Source organism: Salvia splendens, chromosome 6, assembly GCF_004379255.2.
Source record: "Salvia splendens isolate huo1 chromosome 6, SspV2, whole genome shotgun sequence".
Taxonomy (NCBI): Eukaryota; Viridiplantae; Streptophyta; class Magnoliopsida; order Lamiales; family Lamiaceae; genus Salvia; species Salvia splendens.
Window position 1 is genome coordinate 34,544,827 of NC_056037.1, and position 23,747 is coordinate 34,568,573.

Consider the following 23,747-nt stretch of genomic DNA (forward strand, 5'->3'; position numbering starts at 1 on the left):
TGGCTAGCAGGTACATGGCTGATCCGGGTAGAGAACACTGGATGGCTCTGAAATGGATCTTGAAATATTTGGGAGGATCTGTTATGATTGGTTTGAGATTTGGTGGAAAAGCATGGTCTGAGAAAGATGAGATTCTTGTAGGCTACTGTGATTCTGATTATGCGGCCAACTTGGATAATAGGAAGTCCCAAAGCGGCTACATATTCACTTTGTTTGGTACAGCCATTAGTTGGAAGTCGAATCTACAACCGGTGGTCGCATTGTCCACAACTGAGGCAGAATATATTGCACTGACAGAGGCCGCAAAGGAGGGAAAATGGCTACAAGGAATCTTACAAGATCTGGGGATAGAGCTGGGAGCAGTAATGATTAATTGTGACAGCAATTCAGCCATATGCTTAGCCAAGCACCAAATGTTCCATGAGAGATCTAAACATATCGATGTAAGGAGGCACTTCATCAGAGACGAAATTCAGAGTGGGAAGATCAATGTGGTGAAGGTTCCCACTGAAGAAAATGCCTCAGACATGTTAACCAAGTCACTACCAACTTTGAAGTTCAAGCATTGCTTGAAGTTGGTGGAAATTGTGGAATGTTGAAGTATGGAACAGGATTGAGAAGGGAATCTAGATATTGATGGAGTTTTGCAAGGACAAGGTGGAGATTTGTGAAAGTGTGTCCGTGCAAACTACTGATTTGATCGAGTGTTGGAGCCGAGCTGCAGCTCAAAGAAGAGATCAAGAAATGAAGCTCGGTTTTGAGCTAGCTCGGCTAGAAAGGAGTTCGGCTAGAAAGGAGTTCGGCTAGAAAGGAGTTCGGCTAGAAAGGAGTTCGGTGAAAGGAGTTCGGTAAGCTCGGCTTACCGAGCTGGAACTAGCCTGGAACTAGCCGAGAAGAAGAAAGCAGAAGAAGGAAGCTCGGCTTTGAGCTGGAACTAGCCGAGAAGGAAGAGTTCGGTTTTGAGCCGAGTAGCGGTTATAACTAACTTTGGGAAATAGAGTTAGTTGGATTTTATTTCTTGATTGCATCTTGTATAAATAGCTCGATAGAGCTCAGTAGTGAAGTAGCAGAATTACACCATATACACACACACCTAGAGAGATTAATTCTCAAGATAGCGAGCGGTTGTGAACGGTAGAGTGTGAGTGTGAGTTCGTTGTAATTGTAAAGAGTTCATCAATAAGATTCCGGTCATCTTCTCCGTGGACGTAGGTGGTTTATCACCGAACCACGTTATATCGTTTGCGTGCTTTATTTTCTCGATTACGTGTGTGAGATCAGCGGCAACGCAACCCAACACTATCTGTGGCGTCATACACTCGATCATAGGCGAATAGCCATTGCTGATACTAGGAGTTGCTGAGCCAACTATGATTATGTATTCTTATCTCTACAAATTTGCCAAATGGAGACAAGATTTGGGGCAGAAGCTCTTCTTGCCTTGGGCTGGATGGTACCTACTACCATAATAGCATCACTTTTTAGTATCTTTTTCGAACACATTCTTGTTGATGTTGTGTTCTTGGACAGGGTTTGTGTTTGAACATCTATCTTCTTATGTCTTCTTACAATCTTCAATGTTGCTTCAATCATACACAAATTCACCCGAATCGCAGGGGAAACATTCGGCATGCTGATCACTGTCCTTTTCATCCAAGAAGCTATCAAGGTATTTATTACTATTCAAAATGACCAACTTTTACATTTTAAGTTATAAGTATAGTCTTATTTTCCTGATTCTAATAATAGGGAATGGTGAGTGAGTTCAAGATTCCAAAAGATGAGGATCCTAATCTGGAAAAGTATAAGTTTGAATAGCTCTACACAAATGGATTACTCGGTGTCATCTTCTCATTCAGCCTCCTATACTCTGCTTTAAAGAGCAGACGAGCACGATCATGGTGGTTTGGGACTGGCAGATTCAGAAGCTTTGTTACAGACTATGGCGTGCCGTTGATGGTCTTACTCTGGATTGCAGCGTCATTCGCCATACCTAATCGCGTCTCGTATGGAGTTCCTCGGAGATTATGTAGCCCTCTTTTAATGGACTCACCCTCTCTTTACCACTGGACAATGATGAAGGTATCTACATTTTTGTTGTTGTAATGCCCCAAAATCCACCTTAGACGGAAAAGTGAATTTTTGGTGATGTAAATCGCCGAAATTAGGATTTTGGGGATTAATTCAAAATAAATAACAAAATAAATTTTGATATTCAATCAATCATGGAATAATGAAATATAAGTCTTAAATAAGTGTTAGAAAAGATATGTGAGCAAAGAATTGAGTTTTAGGGAGTTTTGGTACGTTCTTGAGAAAAGTCGTCGATTAAGGCTGTTCGATGACTAAATTGGGAAATTCTTAGGATTTGTGTAGTATCCTGGATTGTAGGGCTTATCAAAATGTCTAGATATGTGAAGTGAATTAGTAGTTAAGTCGGACCCTTTGTTAGAAAATTTAGACGAGAAGTCGTTCAACCGATTATCGACGATTTTCGTTGCCCACGTAAAATCGTAAATCAAAATTTCAGGCTAATAATTTTATAAATTATGGAAAATGACCTAAAATGTATGTAAATAATATGAGGAGTTGATTTGGGAAGTTTGAAGGTAATTAAAATTTTTATCGCCGATTATTTCAGTTTTTAGCGAAAACGATCGGCGAAACATTTGAAGATATAGACGGGAATAATTTTACCTTAAACTAGAATTTAAATGCTAAATGATGATATAAAGAGTTCCTAAATGTGATATCATATGATAGGGCAACAAAATGTTACAAGATAATTAATTTATTTAAAAACTAACTAAATAATTTAATAATAAATAGAATCCTCTAGAAGGAAATTATGTTTATCATCAACTCCAAAACCCCATTCCAGCCATATACACGTCCTTCCCCTCTCCATTGAAGACCAGAAGCTTAAGCTTTTTCATTTCCAATTATTTGTCATTTAATCGGTAAATCGATCGGGTAATCTTGTATCCGCCAACAAATCAAGGTAGCCCTTTCTTCCTATCCTATTTTTATACCTTGAACTTGAGTATATGTTGATGTTGAAGGGCTGAAATTTCATTCACTCGGGGGTAGGAAAAACTAACCGATTAAATTTCGATATATTGACGTTTACGCGATCATAGGCCTTCATTTGTCGTTGTTTGATATTCGAATTAGAAGTTTGATTACATGGATGTGAATTTGGATGAATATTGAACAGGGGAAGAGCTTAATTGATGATATTTGATGTGGGATGGTTGGGTTTGAGATAAAAGCTAGAGAAGAATCAAACTCTCTAATCTGCCGCCTCCTAGTTTGAACTATTAAGCATGTTAAGAAATGTGAAAACTTTGGTTTAACAATTTTAAAAATAACTATATTTAGTCTTGAGTCCCCCTGAATTTTATGGAGAATTTAGAAGTTCATTTACTGTATGTATAAATTGTTAAGACAATACCGCTGGAAACTGTCAAAATTGTGGTAAATTGCCATATTTTAGTATGTTTTATCCGAATTATTCAGGGCATTTAAAGTCGATGAAAACTTGATTTCATGATTTCTAAATTAACTATAGGGTGTCTTGTTGTTCTCTGGATTTTGTGACTAATTAAAGAGTATAAATACTATTTATAAAAATTGTGTAGAAAAGATTGCCAGAAACTGTTCGATTTTGTTAGTCCCTGGTAAAAGGAGAATATCTCTCAAACCATTAAGAATTTTTGAATGAATCTTGTTGGATTATAAACTATACTTCTTTGGGTATTTAAAAATATTAGGTCAAGCCTCTAAATCCTTCCGAATGAATATAGAATTATTATGACAAATCAGTCCAGTGCAGTTGTATATTAGAAAGTTAAAGAATAAGAGGATATTAAGTTAATATAGCAAATGAATTTATTTTGATGATTTAATGATGAAAACATGATCATGGGTAAATATGAGTTATTAATTGGTACGCTATTCATACTATGCATAAAGCGAATGAGCATATAGTGCGTTTTGATCACAAAGAAGTGGATTTAGAGGGTAGAGAAGTGTCAAGGTGAAATAGGCTTATGTTCATAAGCCTGCGAGGTAGCGTATCCCCTCTATGGTTTTCGATTCTTTTGGTTGAGATGATGTGTGCTATAATGTGATTATATGTGAGATGTTATTAAATAATGTGCTTAAATATGTTTATAATTTAATATGTGGATTGTTGATTGATTTGATAATGAAATATGTGAAAAGAGTATACGTTGAGGTGACGGAAATAAATGTGATTAAATGTGATGAGGTCTGATTTGTCTGTCTGTGTTGATGTTTTATTATCTTAGTAGATTATGAGTAATTATGTGATAAAAGACTTATGAAGTAAAACATGAAAATATGATTGTGACTGTAGATAATGTGGAAATGAAGAATATGGTTGTGACGGTAGATAATGTGGAAATGAGCATTAAGGAGATATGATAAATGATATATGTTGATGAGATGTATACAAATATGGTTTAATATGGTGATGCTTGATCTATCTATCTATCTATATGTGATGAGGTATGATCTGTCTGTGTTGTTGGGAATCTGGGATAGTTTTGAGAATGTCGAAATTTAATCTATAAATTCGATATGATATGGTGTGAAAATAAGTTGTTGATGTGTTATATTAGAAATAGTTGAGAATATGTATTGAGATGAAAATGAGTAGATTTAATTGTGTTTACGCCCCGTGCTTGAGTGTGTTCTGTGGGTACAATTGGCATGCCATAGGACAGCAGCGCTGCATTATATGTGATCACTCGTCTTCTGGATAACCGAAGCGAGGATCGTCTGCTATCTGATCTGTCTGATATACACCCTACGGGTGGTTTGTTCCCGGGATTATCTGTCTGCACCCCAAATGGGTGGTCTGATCATCTGTCTGCACCCTAAATGGGTGGTCTGTGCGGAGTCCTCTCAAGGACAAAATCCGCTTCTGTGTTTGATTCTGATTATGATTCTGATTCTGATCTGATCCGCGTACCCTAGTCTGTCACTAAGCACATTAAGGGGCCATGTGTGAAATTATGTGTTAGTGTTGATCAAAATATTCGTGATGATATATGTGACAATACATGTATGATAATATACGAGTTATAATGTGAGATTATGTGAAACATCTGTTGTAGTTTGATATGATAATATCTTATACGTGAAGACGAATTCTGTTACATGGTTCTGTTGAGAGTTTTGATATAAATATTAAAAATCTGAGACTTGTAGACATAATTTATGACATATGTGAAGTTTTGTATTATTATACCTTTCTGATGACATAGTTTGGAAATTTGAAGTCGTGGACGAAGATTTGACTACTGGTACGGGTATGTTAATACGTGTGATGACGTCTGTGATATGTCTGTGTTGATGTGTGGATATCATGTGGAACACTTGACATTTCATATGAATATCTGATGACTTCTTAATGAGAATCTGTAATCTGTGATCTGTGATATATAATAAGATAAGATGAAATAATATCTGACGACTTTTGAATAAGAATCTGTAATCTTTGATCTGTGATATATGATAAGATAAGATAAGATAATATCTGACGACTTCTGAATAAAGGATCTGTGATATGTGATATGTGATTTGTGAAATATGATATATGATATGATTGTTGATCGAATCTCACGCGGAAGAAATAATATATGATGATATGTGAAATATCTGAAGAGACATAAGTAAGAATATATGAAAAAGTTGTATGACGAAAATACAGATAAGTTTGATATAGTGAGATTGTAAGTAATTTTTGGAAATTTGTGAAATTAAAATGAAAACCAGCAAAAGATTAAAAAGGAAATAATGTAGTTACTATTGTCTTAGCTGAGAGGGTTGGATTCTGTAGTTTGGATATTGCTACTGGGCTTTCGAGCTCACTCCCCCTTTTTTTCCCCCTGCAGGTTAGAGTTGATATTGTGTCATTGGTGTTGAGCAGTTTTGCATCTTTGGCGGGTCACTGGTGGTCAACTTAGTTTAGTAGTCGTGGCATGTTGTGTAATAGTTTAATCTTTAACTTTCCGCTGGATAAATGTTATGTATTTAAATGTAATAGATTTTTATTATGCTTTTAAGCTAAAAAGAAAAAGGAAAATTTCAGCACGGGTTTTCGATACTGAAACGTGACATCACGTATTCGGTTGGTTTACCTACCGGGTAAGGGGTGTTACAAGTTTTGGTATCAGAGCCTAGGTTTAGGCGGTTCTGGATAAAAGTGAGTCAATAAAATGTGTAGAAACATGCCACATAGGAGTAAATGTTTGTTAGTACCAGTGACTCGATGCAGCTGCCTAGGTCTAAAGTGGAAAGAAGTTAACAAAGTACGGGACATAGTTTCCCGTGTGACCGAGAAAGATGTTATATGGGACTGGCCACCCTATATAGCTCGAATATCGGTAGCGTCAGTGTGTGTAAAAGACTTCAAAAAAAAAGTGCAGGGAGGATGTGTCTGTTGAAAAGTGTGTTCTAATGTAAGAATTGAGATTAGCTTCAATTATAGTATTCGATAATATGTCGAAATAAGATGTTGGTTATAGGGAAAATGATATGATCTGAATCTGTGTGCCCTTGAATGGGTTGTATGAGCGCTCAAGATCGGGCTATATGATGTGAATGGAAGTATGAATTTTGTATGTATTATATGTGTACTCAAAATTGGGCAATAGGAAATATGATGTGATGTGATATAAGATATGTGATACAAAAGGTGATCTGATTAGAATGTGAACTCCGTAAGAACTATGTGTGCGCTCGAAGACGAGCTAAGTGAATATGGAAATTTAAATGAAGATTTAGATATGAAATGGAATTTGAAAATGAGTGTGGTATTTGACATTTATGCAAATTGTGTTAATAATTGATGTGTGCTGAGAAATGACAATAAATATGGTATTTGGTGATAATGTGAACTGTTGTTGATTATTTGGGAGATATTTGAACTTTGTTGTGGATGATTAATTTGTCTGGATGTTTTGTGTTTGAATTTGAATCCTGTTGGTTTTTGGGCATGCTCCATTTTAGGGGGGATGCTGCCCATTTTGTTAGAAACTAATTGAATAAATCAACTACGGAATTATAATAACAAGAGATGATGACTATAATAGAAACAATATGCAATATGTGGTGAATCAAGGTGGAAGTATGTAGTATGATAAAGGGTATGTAAATTGATATGATATAAGAGGACAACATGAGTAAGTTAAAAATGAACTAGAATGGTGTACGAGATAAATGAGTAATAAAAATGGTAGCATTGTCATGTGAATGCGAATGGGGAATCTGAATGTGAAAATGTTGATTATGTGATTTTATATGCTATTTGATGAATGATTGTTGGAATATGAGCTATGAATTTCACATTGGAACTTATGCTGAAATCTGTCAGATAATAAAATGTAAAGAAGTATGCGATATAATTTGATAATTATGCTTATGTATATTATAGAATCTGTGACATGATGGAACTAATAATCTTAATATGATATATTAGGGTGAAATATGAACTTATGTGTCATTATATGTGAAAGGTGGATTATGTGATTTTAAGTATGATTTTGTGGCTTGATGCGGAAAATGAGGATACGCTACGAATAGGAAATGACGTAATGCCATGAAATGACATAAGAGAAACCATGACGCTTCAGGAGTAAGAAAATTCGATGGAATTTCGAGGACGAAATTCTTTTTAGGGGGGATGAGTTGTAATGCCCCAAAATCCACCTTAGACGGAAAAGTGAATTTTTGGTGATGTAAATCGCCGAAATTAGGATTTTGGGGATTAATTCAAAATAAATAACAAAATAAATTTTGATATTCAATCAATCATGGAATAATGAAATATAAGTCTTAAATAAGTGTTAGAAAAGATATGTGAGCAAAGAATTGAGTTTTAGGGAGTTTTGGTACGTTCTTGAGAAAAGTCGTCGATTAAGGCTGTTCGATGACTAAATTGGGAAATTCTTAGGATTTGTGTAGTATCCTGGATTGTAGGGCTTATCAAAATGTCTAGATATGTGAAGTGAATTAGTTGTTAAGTCGGACCCTTTGTTAGAAAATTTAGACGAGAAGTCGTTCAACCGATTATCGACGATTTTCGTTGCCCACGTAAAATCGTAAATCAAAATTTCAGGCTAATAATTTTATAAATTATGGAAAATGACCTAAAATGTATGTAAATAATATGAGGAGTTGATTTGGGAAGTTTGAAGGTAATTAAAATTTTTATCGCCGATTATTTCAGTTTTTAGCGAAAACGATCGGCGAAACATTTGAAGATATAGACGGGAATAATTTTACCTTAAACTAGAATTTAAATGCTAAATGATGATATAAAGAGTTCCTAAATGTGATATCATATGATAGGGCAACAAAATGTTACAAGATAATTAATTTATTTAAAAACTAACTAAATAATTTAATAATAAATAGAATCCTCTAGAAGGAAATTATGTTTATCATCAACTCCAAAACCCCATTCCAGCCATATACACGTCCTTCCCCTCTCCATTGAAGACCAGAAGCTTAAGCTTTTTCATTTCCAATTATTTGTCATTTAATCGGTAAATCGATCGGGTAATCTTGTATCCGCCAACAAATCAAGGTAGCCCTTTCTTCCTATCCTATTTTTATACCTTGAACTTGAGTATATGTTGATGTTGAAGGGCTGAAATTTCATTCACTCGGGGGTAGGAAAAACTAACCGATTAAATTTCGATATATTGACGTTTACGCGATCATAGGCCTTCATTTGTCGTTGTTTGATATTCGAATTAGAAGTTTGATTACATGGATGTGAATTTGGATGAATATTGAACAGGGGAAGAGCTGAATTGATGATATTTGATGTGGGATGGTTGGGTTTGAGATAAAAGCTAGAGAAGAATCAAACTCTCTAATCTGCCGCCTCCTAGTTTGAACTATTAAGCATGTTAAGAAATGTGAAAACTTTGGTTTAACAATTTTAAAAATAACTATATTTAGTCTTGAGTCCCCCTGAATTTTATGGAGAATTTAGAAGTTCATTTACTGTATGTATAAATTGTTAAGACAATACCGCCGGAAACTGTCAAAATTGTGGTAAATTGCCATATTTTAGTATGTTTTATCCGAATTATTCAGGGCATTTAAAGTCGATGAAAACTTGATTTCATGATTTCTAAATTAACTATAGGGTGTCTTGTTGTTCTCTGGATTTTGTGACTAATTAAAGAGTATAAATACTATTTATAAAAATTGTGTAGAAAAGATTGCCAGAAACTGTTCGATTTTGTTAGTCCCTGGTAAAAGGAGAATATCTCTCAAACCATTAAGAATTTTTGAATGAATCTTGTTGGATTATAAACTATACTTCTTTGGGTATTTAAAAATATTAGGTCAAGCCTCTAAATCCTTCCGAATGAATATAGAATTATTATGACAAATCAGTCCAGTGCAGTTGTATATTAGAAAGTTAAAGAATAAGAGGATATTAAGTTAATATAGCAAATGAATTTATTTTGATGATTTAATGATGAAAACATGATCATGGGTAAATATGAGTTATTAATTGGTACGCTATTCATACTATGCATAAAGCGAATGAGCATATAGTGCGTTTTGATCACAAAGAAGTGGATTTAGAGGGTAGAGAAGTGTCAAGGTGAAATAGGCTTATGTTCATAAGCCTGCGAGGTAGCGTATCCCCTCTATGGTTTTCGATTCTTTTGGTTGAGATGATGTGTGCTATAATGTGATTATATGTGAGATGTTATTAAATAATGTGCTTAAATATGTTTATAATTTAATATGTGGATTGTTGATTGATTTGATAATGAAATATGTGAAAAGAGTATACGTTGAGGTGACGGAAATAAATGTGATTAAATGTGATGAGGTCTGATTTGTCTGTCTGTGTTGATGTTTTATTATCTTAGTAGATTATGAGTAATTATGTGATAAAAGACTTATGAAGTAAAACATGAAAATATGATTGTGACTGTAGATAATGTGGAAATGAAGAATATGGTTGTGACGGTAGATAATGTGGAAATGAGCATTAAGGAGATATGATAAATGATATATGTTGATGAGATGTATACAAATATGGTTTAATATGGTGATGCTTGATCTATCTATCTATCTATATGTGATGAGGTATGATCTGTCTGTGTTGTTGGGAATCTGGGATAGTTTTGAGAATGTCGAAATTTAATCTATAAATTCGATATGATATGGTGTGAAAATAAGTTGTTGATGTGTTATATTAGAAATAGTTGAGAATATGTATTGAGATGAAAATGAGTAGATTTAATTGTGTTTACGCCCCGTGCTTGAGTGTGTTCTGTGGGTACAATTGGCATGCCATAGGACAGCAGCGCTGCATTATATGTGATCACTCGTCTTCTGGATAACCGAAGCGAGGATCGTCTGCTATCTGATCTGTCTGATATACACCCTACGGGTGGTTTGTTCCCGGGATTATCTGTCTGCACCCCAAATGGGTGGTCTGATCATCTGTCTGCACCCTAAATGGGTGGTCTGTGCGGAGTCCTCTCAAGGACAAAATCCGCTTCTGTGTTTGATTCTGATTATGATTCTGATTCTGATCTGATCCGCGTACCCTAGTCTGTCACTAAGCACATTAAGGGGCCATGTGTGAAATTATGTGTTAGTGTTGATCAAAATATTCGTGATGATATATGTGACAATACATGTATGATAATATACGAGTTATAATGTGAGATTATGTGAAACATCTGTTGTAGTTTGATATGATAATATCTTATACGTGAAGACGAATTCTGTTACATGGTTCTGTTGAGAGTTTTGATATAAATATTAAAAATCTGAGACTTGTAGACATAATTTATGACATATGTGAAGTTTTGTATTATTATACCTTTCTGATGACATAGTTTGGAAATTTGAAGTCGTGGACGAAGATTTGACTACTGGTACGGGTATGTTAATACGTGTGATGACGTCTGTGATATGTCTGTGTTGATGTGTGGATATCATGTGGAACACTTGACATTTCATATGAATATCTGATGACTTCTTAATGAGAATCTGTAATCTGTGATCTGTGATATATAATAAGATAAGATGAAATAATATCTGACGACTTTTGAATAAGAATCTGTAATCTTTGATCTGTGATATATGATAAGATAAGATAAGATAATATCTGACGACTTCTGAATAAAGGATCTGTGATATGTGATATGTGATTTGTGAAATATGATATATGATATGATTGTTGATCGAATCTCACGCGGAAGAAATAATATATGATGATATGTGAAATATCTGAAGAGACATAAGTAAGAATATATGAAAAAGTTGTATGACGAAAATACAGATAAGTTTGATATAGTGAGATTGTAAGTAATTTTTGGAAATTTGTGAAATTAAAATGAAAACCAGCAAAAGATTAAAAAGGAAATAATGTAGTTACTATTGTCTTAGCTGAGAGGGTTGGATTCTGTAGTTTGGATATTGCTACTGGGCTTTCGAGCTCACTCCCCCTTTTTTTCCCCCTGCAGGTTAGAGTTGATATTGTGTCATTGGTGTTGAGCAGTTTTGCATCTTTGGCGGGTCACTGGTGGTCAACTTAGTTTAGTAGTCGTGGCATGTTGTGTAATAGTTTAATCTTTAACTTTCCGCTGGATAAATGTTATGTATTTAAATGTAATAGATTTTTATTATGCTTTTAAGCTAAAAAGAAAAAGGAAAATTTCAGCACGGGTTTTCGATACTGAAACGTGACATCACGTATTCGGTTGGTTTACCTACCGGGTAAGGGGTGTTACAAGTTTTGGTATCAGAGCCTAGGTTTAGGCGGTTCTGGATAAAAGTGAGTCAATAAAATGTGTAGAAACATGCCACATAGGAGTAAATGTTTGTTAGTACCAGTGACTCGATGCAGCTGCCTAGGTCTAAAGTGGAAAGAAGTTAACAAAGTACGGGACATAGTTTCCCGTGTGACCGAGAAAGATGTTATATGGGACTGGCCACCCTATATAGCTCGAATATCGGTAGCGTCAGTGTGTGTAAAAGACTTCAAAAAAAAAGTGCAGGGAGGATGTGTCTGTTGAAAAGTGTGTTCTAATGTAAGAATTGAGATTAGCTTCAATTATAGTATTCGATAATATGTCGAAATAAGATGTTGGTTATAGGGAAAATGATATGATCTGAATCTGTGTGCCCTTGAATGGGTTGTATGAGCGCTCAAGATCGGGCTATATGATGTGAATGGAAGTATGAATTTTGTATGTATTATATGTGTACTCAAAATTGGGCAATAGGAAATATGATGTGATGTGATATAAGATATGTGATACAAAAGGTGATCTGATTAGAATGTGAACTCCGTAAGAACTATGTGTGCGCTCGAAGACGAGCTAAGTGAATATGGAAATTTAAATGAAGATTTAGATATGAAATGGAATTTGAAAATGAGTGTGGTATTTGACATTTATGCAAATTGTGTTAATAATTGATGTGTGCTGAGAAATGACAATAAATATGGTATTTGGTGATAATGTGAACTGTTGTTGATTATTTGGGAGATATTTGAACTTTGTTGTGGATGATTAATTTGTCTGGATGTTTTGTGTTTGAATTTGAATCCTGTTGGTTTTTGGGCATGCTCCATTTTAGGGGGGATGCTGCCCATTTTGTTAGAAACTAATTGAATAAATCAACTACGGAATTATAATAACAAGAGATGATGACTATAATAGAAACAATATGCAATATGTGGTGAATCAAGGTGGAAGTATGTAGTATGATAAAGGGTATGTAAATTGATATGATATAAGAGGACAACATGAGTAAGTTAAAAATGAACTAGAATGGTGTACGAGATAAATGAGTAATAAAAATGGTAGCATTGTCATGTGAATGCGAATGGGGAATCTGAATGTGAAAATGTTGATTATGTGATTTTATATGCTATTTGATGAATGATTGTTGGAATATGAGCTATGAATTTCACATTGGAACTTATGCTGAAATCTGTCAGATAATAAAATGTAAAGAAGTATGCGATATAATTTGATAATTATGCTTATGTATATTATAGAATCTGTGACATGATGGAACTAATAATCTTAATATGATATATTAGGGTGAAATATGAACTTATGTGTCATTATATGTGAAAGGTGGATTATGTGATTTTAAGTATGATTTTGTGGCTTGATGCGGAAAATGAGGATACGCTACGAATAGGAAATGACGTAATGCCATGAAATGACATAAGAGAAACCATGACGCTTCAGGAGTAAGAAAATTCGATGGAATTTCGAGGACGAAATTCTTTTTAGGGGGGATGAGTTGTAATGCCCCAAAATCCACCTTAGACGGAAAAGTGAATTTTTGGTGATGTAAATCGCCGAAATTAGGATTTTGGGGATTAATTCAAAATAAATAACAAAATAAATTTTGATATTCAATCAATCATGGAATAATGAAATATAAGTCTTAAATAAGTGTTAGAAAAGATATGTGAGCAAAGAATTGAGTTTTAGGGAGTTTTGGTACGTTCTTGAGAAAAGTCGTCGATTAAGGCTGTTCGATGACTAAATTGGGAAATTCTTAGGATTTGTGTAGTATCCTGGATTGTAGGGCTTATCAAAATGTCTAGATATGTGAAGTGAATTAGTAGTTAAGTCGGACCCTTTGTTAGAAAATTTAGACGAGAAGTCGTTCAACCGATTATCGACGATTTTCGTTGCCCACGTAAAATCGTAAATCAAAATTTCAGGCTAATAATTTTATAAATTATGGAAAATGACCTAAAATGTATGTAAATAATATGAGGAGTTGATTTGGGAAGTTTGAAGGTAATTAAAATTTTTATCGCCGATTATTTCAGTTTTTAGCGAAAACGATCGGCGAAACATTTGAAGATATAGACGGGAATAATTTTACCTTAAACTAGAATTTAAATGCTAAATGATGATATAAAGAGTTCCTAAATGTGATATCATATGATAGGGCAACAAAATGTTACAAGATAATTAATTTATTTAAAAACTAACTAAATAATTTAATAATAAATAGAATCCTCTAGAAGGAAATTATGTTTATCATCAACTCCAAAACCCCATTCCAGCCATATACACGTCCTTCCCCTCTCCATTGAAGACCAGAAGCTTAAGCTTTTTCATTTCCAATTATTTGTCATTTAATCGGTAAATCGATCGGGTAATCTTGTATCCGCCAACAAATCAAGGTAGCCCTTTCTTCCTATCCTATTTTTATACCTTGAACTTGAGTATATGTTGATGTTGAAGGGCTGAAATTTCATTCACTCGGGGGTAGGAAAAACTAACCGATTAAATTTCGATATATTGACGTTTACGCGATCATAGGCCTTCATTTGTCGTTGTTTGATATTCGAATTAGAAGTTTGATTACATGGATGTGAATTTGGATGAATATTGAACAGGGGAAGAGCTGAATTGATGATATTTGATGTGGGATGGTTGGGTTTGAGATAAAAGCTAGAGAAGAATCAAACTCTCTAATCTGCCGCCTCCTAGTTTGAACTATTAAGCATGTTAAGAAATGTGAAAACTTTGGTTTAACAATTTTAAAAATAACTATATTTAGTCTTGAGTCCCCCTGAATTTTATGGAGAATTTAGAAGTTCATTTACTGTATGTATAAATTGTTAAGACAATACCGCCGGAAACTGTCAAAATTGTGGTAAATTGCCATATTTTAGTATGTTTTATCCGAATTATTCAGGGCATTTAAAGTCGATGAAAACTTGATTTCATGATTTCTAAATTAACTATAGGGTGTCTTGTTGTTCTCTGGATTTTGTGACTAATTAAAGAGTATAAATACTATTTATAAAAATTGTGTAGAAAAGATTGCCAGAAACTGTTCGATTTTGTTAGTCCCTGGTAAAAGGAGAATATCTCTCAAACCATTAAGAATTTTTGAATGAATCTTGTTGGATTATAAACTATACTTCTTTGGGTATTTAAAAATATTAGGTCAAGCCTCTAAATCCTTCCGAATGAATATAGAATTATTATGACAAATCAGTCCAGTGCAGTTGTATATTAGAAAGTTAAAGAATAAGAGGATATTAAGTTAATATAGCAAATGAATTTATTTTGATGATTTAATGATGAAAACATGATCATGGGTAAATATGAGTTATTAATTGGTACGCTATTCATACTATGCATAAAGCGAATGAGCATATAGTGCGTTTTGATCACAAAGAAGTGGATTTAGAGGGTAGAGAAGTGTCAAGGTGAAATAGGCTTATGTTCATAAGCCTGCGAGGTAGCGTATCCCCTCTATGGTTTTCGATTCTTTTGGTTGAGATGATGTGTGCTATAATGTGATTATATGTGAGATGTTATTAAATAATGTGCTTAAATATGTTTATAATTTAATATGTGGATTGTTGATTGATTTGATAATGAAATATGTGAAAAGAGTATACGTTGAGGTGACGGAAATAAATGTGATTAAATGTGATGAGGTCTGATTTGTCTGTCTGTGTTGATGTTTTATTATCTTAGTAGATTATGAGTAATTATGTGATAAAAGACTTATGAAGTAAAACATGAAAATATGATTGTGACTGTAGATAATGTGGAAATGAAGAATATGGTTGTGACGGTAGATAATGTGGAAATGAGCATTAAGGAGATATGATAAATGATATATGTTGATGAGATGTATACAAATATGGTTTAATATGGTGATGCTTGATCTATCTATCTATCTATATGTGATGAGGTATGATCTGTCTGTGTTGTTGGGAATCTGGGATAGTTTTGAGAATGTCGAAATTTAATCTATAAATTCGATATGATATGGTGTGAAAATAAGTTGTTGATGTGTTATATTAGAAATAGTTGAGAATATGTATTGAGATGAAAATGAGTAGATTTAATTGTGTTTACGCCCCGTGCTTGAGTGTGTTCTGTGGGTACAATTGGCATGCCATAGGACAGCAGCGCTGCATTATATGTGATCACTCGTCTTCTGGATAACCGAAGCGAGGATCGTCTGCTATCTGATCTGTCTGATATACACCCTACGGGTGGTTTGTTCCCGGGATTATCTGTCTGCACCCCAAATGGGTGGTCTGATCATCTGTCTGCACCCTAAATGGGTGGTCTGTGCGGAGTCCTCTCAAGGACAAAATCCGCTTCTGTGTTTGATTCTGATTCTGATTCTGATTCTGATCTGATCCGCGTACCCTAGTCTGTCACTAAGCACATTAAGGGGCCATGTGTGAAATTATGTGTTAGTGTTGATCAAAATATTCGTGATGATATATGTGACAATACATGTATGATAATATACGAGTTATAATGTGAGATTATGTGAAACATCTGTTGTAGTTTGATATGATAATATCTTATACGTGAAGACGAATTCTGTTACATGGTTCTGTTGAGAGTTTTGATATAAATATTAAAAATCTGAGACTTGTAGACATAATTTATGACATATGTGAAGTTTTGTATTATTATACCTTTCTGATGACATAGTTTGGAAATTTGAAGTCGTGGACGAAGATTTGACTACTGGTACGGGTATGTTAATACGCGTGATGACGTCTGTGATATGTCTGTGTTGATGTGTGGATATCATGTGGAACACTTGACATTTCATATGAATATCTGATGACTTCTTAATGAGAATCTGTAATCTGTGATCTGTGATATATAATAAGATAAGATGAAATAATATCTGACGACTTTTGAATAAGAATCTGTAATCTGTGATCTGTGATATATGATAAGATAAGATAAGATAATATCTGACGACTTCTGAATAAAGGATCTGTGATATGTGATATGTGATTTGTGAAATATGATATATGATATGATTGTTGATCGAATCTCACGCGGAAGAAATAATATATGATGATATGTGAAATATCTGAAGAGACATAAGTAAGAATATATGAAAAAGTTGTATGACGAAAATACAGATAAGTTTGATATAGTGAGATTGTAAGTAATTTTTGGAAATTTGTGAAATTAAAATGAAAACCAGCAAAAGATTAAAAAGGAAATAATGTAGTTACTATTGTCTTAGCTGAGAGGGTTGGATTCTGTAGTTTGGATATTGCTACTGGGCTTTCGAGCTCACTCCCCCTTTTTTTTCCCCCTGCAGGTTAGAGTTGATATTGTGTCATTGGTGTTGAGCAGTTTTGCATCTTTGGCGGGTCACTGGTGGTCAACTTAGTTTAGTAGTCGTGGCATGTTGTGTAATAGTTTAATCTTTAACTTTCCGCTGGATAAATGTTATGTATTTAAATGTAATAGATTTTTATTATGCTTTTAAGCTAAAAAGAAAAAGGAAAATTTCAGCACGGGTTTTCGATACTGAAACGTGACATCACGTATTCGGTTGGTTTACCTACCGGGTAAGGGGTGTTACAGTTGTCATGTTGGAAATTTTTGAGGCTTCTGTGATGGTTCAGAAATGGAGTTTTGTGAACAGGACATGGCTAAGGTTCCTATGTTGTACATATTTGGTGCGTTGCTTCCGGCTGTAATGATAGACGGGCTCTATTTTTTCGACCACAGTGTCGCCTCACAACTTGCTCAGCAGAAAGAGTTCAATCTCAAGAATCCATCTGTTTATCATTATGATATCTTGTTGCTTGGTTTGATGGTATGTATTTAAGGCCTATGTGTTTGTAGATTGTTTCAATGCCGTTTGGTTTGACTAATGCGCGTGCAGACTTTACTGTGCGGATTGATGGGACTGCCTCCTTCGAATGGAGTGTTGCTACAGTCTTCTATGCATACGAAGATCTTAGCTGTTCTTCGGAAACAGATCATTAGGAGGAAGATGGTTGAGTGCGCTAAAAAAGGCATTAAGCGCAAGGCAAACACCTCGGAGATCTATGGAGAGATGCAGGCTATTTTCGTTGAAATCGACAACTCTCATGTTGTATGTTTCTTCCTCGAATACGGAACAAAGTTTTGGTGATTTTGTTCTGACAACCGTGAATGTTGTTGCAGACCAACAACGTCGTCAAGGAGTTGGAGAAGTTGAAGACTGCAGTGATGAAGATCGAAGAAGAGCACGAATCAAAATGCATATCAATGAGTAAAAAGCTTATTGACGAGCACTTGTCTATTCATGTGAACGAGCAACGCCTGAGCAACTTGCTCTAATCTCTCATAGTCGGAGCATTGGTATGATGTGTTAATTATGGAGCCTAAAATATCTCCTACCATGTTTAGGATTTGTTTCCTTGAAGTATATTTCCTTGTGATAGATTTATTCCTTAGAAGATATTTCCTTTTGGAATACGTTTCCTAGTTTGACTAGAATTATGGCTCTCTAGTTGTTTATAAATAGAGGTGCTCCCTTATTGTCAAATTATCCTGAAATTATATAGTGAAATCCCTGGCTTGGCATCGTCCCCAGACGTAGATACACATTGTATCGAACTGGGTAAACAATTCGTTGTTTCATTCTCTTTCATATTCGTGATTGTCTGTTTTTATTTCCCAACAACTGGTATCAAGAGCCTAAGGTTTAAGAGGCAGAAATCACGATGGGGTTCGACAGGAAGATTGCTGTAGAGAAGTTCGACGGATCTGATTTCGGATTTTGGAAGATGCAGATTGAGGATTACCTGCATGGTAAAGATCTGTGGAAACCTTTAGAAACCAAATCCGAAAAGATGAAACATGAGGAGTGGGAGCTGCTGGACAGAAAAGTGATGAGCGCGATTAGGCTATCGTTGTCCAAGGATATAGCTTATTACACAACTGTAGCAAAGTCGACGAAGGAGATGATGAAGATCTTGGAGGACATGTATCAGAAACCATCAACGGCAAACAAGGTACATCTGATTAGACGATTGTTTAATTTTAGAATGCAAGAGGGAAAGATGGTGCAACATCATCTCAACGAGTTCAACATGATTACCTCGCAACTGAACTCGGTTCATATAAAATTCGCTGATGAAATTTGTGCCCTAATTTTCCTATTGTCCCTGCCTGAGAGTTGGGTTGGCACAGTGACAGTTGTTACTGCTACAGAGAAAAACCTGACAGTTGACAGAGTACGAGATCTGATGATTGGTGAGGAAGTTCACCGGAGAGAATCAGGATCTTCTACTTCTGGATTAGTATTGAGTACATAACAGAGAGACAGATCGAAGGGAAAACAAAATCGTGGAAGATCAAAATCTAGAGGAAGGAGCCAATCCAAGAAGGACTTGGATCAAGTTAAATGCTGGAATTGCGATGAGTTTGGGAATTTTAGAAATCAGTGTGAGGCACCCAAGAATTATAAGAATAAGAATCAGAAAGACAAGAAGACAACAAACGCTACCATGTCTGATGACGATGGTGAGGCGTTGGTCCTGAGTGTGAGTAGTCCGATGGAATCGTGGGTATTGGATTCTGGAGCGTCGTTTCATTCCTGTAGCAATGTGGAGATAATGGAAGACTACGTTTCTGGCGATTTTGGGAAGGTACATCTGGCTGATGATGAGCCCTTAGATATCATAGGAAAAGGAAACGTGAAGGTAGTGACATCCAATGGATCTGTGATAAAACTGAATAGAGTCAGACACATTCTTAGATTACAGAGAAATTTGATTTCGATTGGGCAGCTTGATGCAGAAGGGTACACGGTGACGATTGGCTGCAACAATTGGAAGATTACCAAGGGAGCTATGATAGTAACTCGAGGTAAGAAGGGGGTACGTTGTATACCACAACTAATTCCAAATATTGCATTGATCTTGCAAGTGAAGCAAATAATGCAAATTTGTGGCACTGTCGTCTTGGCCACATGAGCGAGAAAGAGATGAAGATAATGTGCTCAAATGGTTTACTGCCCGGCCTGAAAACTGTTGAAGTTGGCCTATGCGAGGATTGCGTGTTTGGGAAATAGAAAAAAAGGGTGAATTTCTCAACAGGAGGCAGAAAATTGAAGATACAGAAGTTGGAGTTGGTCCATACTGATCTATGGGGACCAACACCTGTAAAGTCCCTAGGAGGCTCTGAATATTATATGACTTTCATCGACGACTCTACTCGAAAGCTATAGGTTTATTTTCTGAAGAGTAAATCCGATGCATTTGACGCTTTCAGGAAGTGGAAAGCCCTTGTTGAAACTGAAACCGGACTAAAGGTGAAGTGTCTAAGATCCGATAATGGAGGAGAATATGAACTTGCAAAGTTCTAGGAGTTTTGCACCGAGAACGGAATCCGCATGGAGAAGACTGTGAAAGGAACTCCACAGTAGAATGGAATCACAGAGCGCATGAACAGAACGTTGAATGAGTGAGCAAGATGCATGAGGTTGAAAAGTGGATTGCCAAAGAATTTTTGGGCAGATGCAGTCAACACAGCTGCATTCCTAATCAATAGAGGTCCATCAGTTCTGTTGGAGTTTCGGATACCCCGATGAGGTTTGGACAAGAAAAGAGGTAAATCTATTTTTCCTACGGATCTTTGGTTGTGTTGCTTATGCTCATGTTAGTTCTGTTGAGAGAAGTAAGTTGGATGCAAAATCTATTAAGCGTACGTTCATTAGTTATGGAGGCGATGAGTTCGGTTATAGACTCTGGGATGAGCAGAACCGTAAGGTTATTCACAGTAGAGATGTCTTTTTCAATGAACATGTATTGTACAAGGATAGATTGGAGGCGTCGATTCCCAGCAGTTCTGAGCCCCAAGTGGTCGAGCTAGACATCTCAAACTCGAGTGGGAGCAAGGAGAATCAGAATATTGAAGAGGTGCTTGAAGAAGAACCAAGCACTCTACCACCGACTATTCCGCTACCTAAACAGACTAGAGAGCGACGTGCACCTGATAGGTACTCGCCCTCTAATTTCTATTTGTTACTTACTGATGGTGGTGAGCCTGAGTGTTATGCAGAGGCAGGAGAAGGCCCTGATAAACGAAGGTGGAAAATTGTCATGGATGACGAGTTTGCCTCTCTTCTCCTGAATGGCACATGGGAGCTTGTGGAACTTCCAAAAGGGAAAAAGGCATTGCATTGCAAGTGGGTCTATCGAATCAAAGGTGAAGCTGATGGTAGCAAGCGGTACAAGGCTAAGCTGGTTGTCAAGGGATTTGAGCAACGATATGGTATTGATTATACGATGTGTTCACTCCTGTTGTGAAACTAACTACTATTCGTTTAGTGTTGAATATGGTAGTTGCAGAAAAACTACTATTACATCAGATGGATGTAAAAACGACATTTCTTCATGGTGATTTGGAGGATGAGTTGTACATGACACAACCTGAAGGATTCATAGTAAAAGAAAAGGAAAATCTTGTGTGCAAGTTGAAGAAGAGCTTGTATGGTTTAAAACAATCTCCAAAGCAATGGTACAAGATGTTTGATGGATTCATGATGGAGATTGGCTATAAAAGATGCTACGCTGACCATTGTTGTTACTACAAGAGGTTTGACAAGAGCTATCTTATCCTGTTATTATATGCTGATGATATGTTGATTGCAGGAGGTGATCAAAAGGAGATGGATAAGTTGAAACGGCAATTGTCTGAACGATTCTCCATGAAAGATCTTGGAGATGCTAATCAAATTTTGGGCATGAGAATCGAGCGTGACAAGGCGGCAAGAAAATTGTATCTTTTGTAAGCTGCTTACATTGGTAAGGTTTTGGAAAGATTCAACATGGATAATTCGAAGCCAGTAAATGTGCCTTTGGGCAGTCACTTCAAGCTATCGAAGAAGGAGTCGCCAAGTACAAAAGAAGAACGTGCTGAAATGAAGAAAGCTCCTTATGCTTCAGCAATTGGCAGTATTATGTATGCAATGGTGTGTACGATGGCTGATATTGCACAAGCAGTGGGAGTAGTGAGCCGGTTCATGGGTGATCCGGGCAAGCAACATTGGGAAGCAGTCAAATGGATCCTTAGATACTACAGAAAGAGTCTTATGTTTCAATGGCAAGAATGTCAAGCTGGCAAGTTATGTGGATGCAGACTTGGCGTCCAATGATCTTGATGGGAGAAAAAGCACAACCGGGTATGTATTTACTTATGGTGGTACTGCTATTTCATGGAATTCTAAGTTGCAGAAGACCGTTGCTTTGTCTACTACGGAGGCTGAATATGTAGTTGCGACGGAAGCAAGCAAGGAGATGGTGTGGTTGCAGAGTTTCTTAGATGAACTTGGAAAGGAGAACAAGAGTAGCATACTCTACAGTGATAGTCAGAGTGCTATTTTCTTGGCGAAAAATCCTGGGTTTCATTCTAGGACAAAACATGTGGAGTTGAAGTATCATTACATCCGACACCTATTAGAGATGAAAATCCTACAACTTGAGAAGATACTTGGAAGTGAGAATCCTGCAGACATGTTTACTAAGGTGGTGACCTTAGAGAAATTGAAGCTATACATAACTTCAATTGGCCTTGGAACTTGAAGAGAAGGTTAGGAAATGCTAAGCGGATGCAGGGATGAGATCACGAGGAAATGGTTGTTTAGGAGTTGTTAGTCTCCAAGTGGGAGATTGTTAATTATGGAGCCTAAAATATCTCCTACCATGTTTAGGATTTGTTTCCTTGAAGTATATTTCCTTGTGATAGATTTATTCCTTAGAAGATATTTCCTTATGGAATATGTTTCCTAGTTTGACTAGAATTAGGGCTCTCTAGTTGCTTATAAATAGAGGTGCTCCCTCATTGTCAAATTATCCTGAAATTATATAGTGAAATCACTGGCTTGGCAACACCCCCAGACGTAGATACACATTGTATCGAACTAGGTAAACAATTCGTTGTTTCATTCTCTTTCATATTCGTGATTTCCTGTGTTTATTTCCCAACAACATGCCCTTGATCAAGCGAATCCCAACATCGGTTTTATGGGGCTACTTTGCCTACATGGCCATCGATAGCCTTCTCGGTATCCAATTTTGGGAGAGGATGGTCTTTCTCTTCGTTGCACCCAGTCGTAGATACATGTAAGTTTTCTCTTGTATATAAGGGGGAGCTTCAGCACCCCCAACTAAAATTTTTCCATAACATTTATTGATTTTGTATCAATATTTGATTTTAGCTAGAAAAACTATATTTCTGATCATATGTATATTGTGGATAGGGTTCTTGAACAATTTCATGCATCCTATGTTGAGACAGTGCCATTTAGACACATTGCGGCCTTCACTCTTTTCGAGTTCCTCTTCTTGATTGTGTGTTTTGGAGTTACTTGGATTCCGGTGGTCGGGGTTCTATTCCCATTACCCTTCTTCCTTCTCATTGCCATTCAGCAACACTTGTTCCCGAAGATCATCCAGTCTCAGTACCTTCGGGAGCTGGATGTTGCTGAATATGAAGAAAACGAGGGAACTTCACAATGCTCCCTCGGCTTGTCCTTGAGAGTGCGTTTTTTCACCTAAAATTGGTTTGTGTGCGTGTGTTTTAAGTGTGTTATGCTAAAATTGGATCTTGTGATGAACTATTTGATCAGGAAGTGGAGGTGCATTTTCATGTAAGTGAGCAAGTTGATATGGAAATGTGTGATGCTGAGATATTGGATGAACTACCAACAAATAGAGGAGAGCTCAAGGTTAGGAGTTGGATCATGTTAAATGATTGATCTATATTTTTATGTTTATCTGGATATTAGATGAAATAAATAATTTGTTGGAAACTGAATTTGAATTGTCTAATTTTTTGTGATGTTTTCGGTTGTTCAAAATCTAATTTTGCCATTGTCATAACTATATAAATTAATCCGTCCTT

General features: G+C 35.9%; 1 pseudogene; it reads left to right on the forward strand.

Moving 5' to 3' along the window:
* Window positions 1-1,355: 1,355 nt before the first annotated feature.
* On the forward strand, window positions 1,356-23,725 carry LOC121807204 (annotated as a pseudogene).
* The last annotated feature ends 22 nt before the right edge of the window (window positions 23,726-23,747 follow it).